Source organism: Silene latifolia, chromosome 5 (genome assembly GCF_048544455.1).
Source record: "Silene latifolia isolate original U9 population chromosome 5, ASM4854445v1, whole genome shotgun sequence".
NCBI lineage: Eukaryota > Viridiplantae > Streptophyta > Magnoliopsida > Caryophyllales > Caryophyllaceae > Silene > Silene latifolia.
The window spans coordinates 42,669,144-42,671,607 of record NC_133530.1 but is presented as its reverse complement, the minus strand read 5'-3'; the positions used below and the strand labels follow the sequence as shown (position 1 = coordinate 42,671,607).

Here is a 2,464-nt window from a genome sequence, read left to right as displayed (position 1 = left end):
GTCTTAAAAGTCATTTAAGTCCTTAGTAACCCTAATCGTTGTACTTAATTTTAGTATAAATACCCCATTGTACTACCTATATTATGATCTCATCTTCATCCATCTTAATAGAATCTTAATCCTATCATAATCCCTTCTTAATCCTCCCTTAATTTAGTCTTAATTTAGTTGGAATACACTTTCCAATATTAATCACATCCTAATCTTTCATTAATCTCTCAATTGTTCTTCCTTTTATTTGGGTAATTAGAAGATTATTTGGGTTTATTTGGAGGATTGACAACCTTCCATCAATCATCAAGTACTTCTATTATTCCTTGCTTTATTATTTGGATCATCTCCATAGGTATAATTCCTTTTTACCCTGTTTAATTATTGTTATTCACTTTCATTTATTTATCATGTTTTCCTTTGTTAGTATAATTGACAACCTTATTAGCATGCTAAAATTGATCATGAGTGAGTAGTTTCTTTAGCTAGGGTTAATGGGAAATTAGGGGAAACAGCCATGGGGATTTATCTATGCTTAATCTAATATATTCTCTTAATTAATTTGCTTGCTTGTTGTGATTTCAACCTATGCACATGTTATGTTTGATGAAATGCTAGACTATGAAACCTTGCATTTTTTTACCATCCCTTATCTCTTCAATGAGGCTTGTAAGATATAAACCAACTCGAGCCTCATTTGACCATGCATAGAGTTGAATAAGAAGAATTAAGTCGACTTGTAGGTGTTGTACAGTCTAGACGAATCGGCTCCGGGACCAAAATCTTCCTAGGGATTGTAAGATATACACTAACTCAATCCCATCACAACAATAAGTGCTTGCATCTAATTGAGAATATGTTTATATGATCTACTCCTATGAATCCCCTATGAACCCATGACACCCTAGTGCTTTTAATCATTTGTTTACAAACCCCTTTAATCACTTTGCTTTGTTTTCATTAATTTACATTCATCTTGTTGATTAGTTTAGAATACACCTCATCTCAACCTAATTTGTGACACCCTTAGACATAGCTACTTACAATTGAAAATCCTACATCAATACCCGTCCCTTGGGATCCGACCTTTACTTACCACAACAAAAATGGTGCCGTTGCCGGAGACGGTGTTAAATTGATTTGATTTTCGCTAATTGTATTTATTTGTTTCTTTCTTTACCTGGGGAAGTCAACCTCCTAAAGGCGGTTCTAATTGTTTTCGAGTTGTTTGATATTTTGCATGACTAGGAGATCACAAGGTAACTTGTTACCTATTGATTTCGAGATTGAAAGGACCTTAACCAACAATAGAAAAGTTGCTAGAGGTAATTCAAGAGTTGTAGGTATTGGTGAGATTGTGGATATTCAACCAAATAACATTGAGTTTACCAACCCTTTTACAAGAGAAGGAGAGGATAACCCAATTCCAAACCAACCACAAAATCAACCCACAATGCCTAAATTTTAATCACATTCCGTACCAACCGAGGAGAACCTACCAAATGGTACTCCTACACCACCACATTTAACCGGTAATTTCATTGCAAAATCCGCATTCATACAATTAGTTTAGAGAAGTCAATTTGAAGGGATGCCTAGTGAAGACCCTCATTCACATATGGAGACTTTTTGCAACTATTGTGATGTAATTTCTCAAATCGGAGTTACTCAAGACCAAATCCGATGGGTATTGTTTCCTTTTTCTTTGATCGGTACCGCAAAGCAATGGTTGAAAAGCCTAGACAAGGCTACCCTTGGTATTGATTCATGGAAGAAGTTAGCACTTGCCTTCTACAAGAAATTCTATCCTCCGGAGAAGACTAATATGTTGAGAGCCCAAATCACCGGGTTCAAGCAAAGGGATGAAGAATCATTATATGAAACATGGGAGAGATTTAAGGACACTTGTCGTTCTTGTCCACACCATGGACTTAGCGAGTGGTTCTGTGTGCAACAATTTTGGAACGGTTTATATGAAGATTCCCGCAATATTCTCAATATGGGATCCAATGGGATGTTTACCAAAGTTGATGACAATCAAACATTGCCCAAAATCGAAGAAATGGCATTTCATAATTCTCAATATAGTAGGCCTCGAAAGGCCACTAGACGAGGAAAGCATGAGGTAGATTTCATCACACAATTGGGTGCTCAACTAAGTGCTCATATCGACACCATCAAATTAAAGTTTGAGAAGGCCATGGCTAAACTTGATGAAGCTTCCAAATCACCCAAACAACATGTCAATGCTATGGTGGCATCATCCTCAATTCCAAGTGGAGTATGTGAAAGTTGTGGAACCTTGAGACATGACCAAAGTGAATGTAGGGGAACGAATGAACAAGTGAATGCTTTCCAAGCATACAAGAGTGGTACCCCTTATTCCAACTACTATAATGAGAATACCAAATTCCATCCAAATTTTTCATACAAGAGCCCAAACGTCCAAAACCCCCAACCAACATACACCCCA

General features: G+C 36.7%; 1 non-coding gene across 1 annotated transcript; it reads right to left on the bottom strand.

Annotated features, from left to right (window-relative positions):
* Positions 1–1,816: 1,816 nt before the first annotated feature.
* LOC141658286 (small nucleolar RNA R71) lies at positions 1,817–1,923 on the bottom strand. Its single transcript, XR_012549180.1, has one exon. It is a non-coding gene; the product is annotated as a small nucleolar RNA R71 (small nucleolar RNA).
* Between the last annotated feature and the right edge of the window lie 541 nt (positions 1,924–2,464).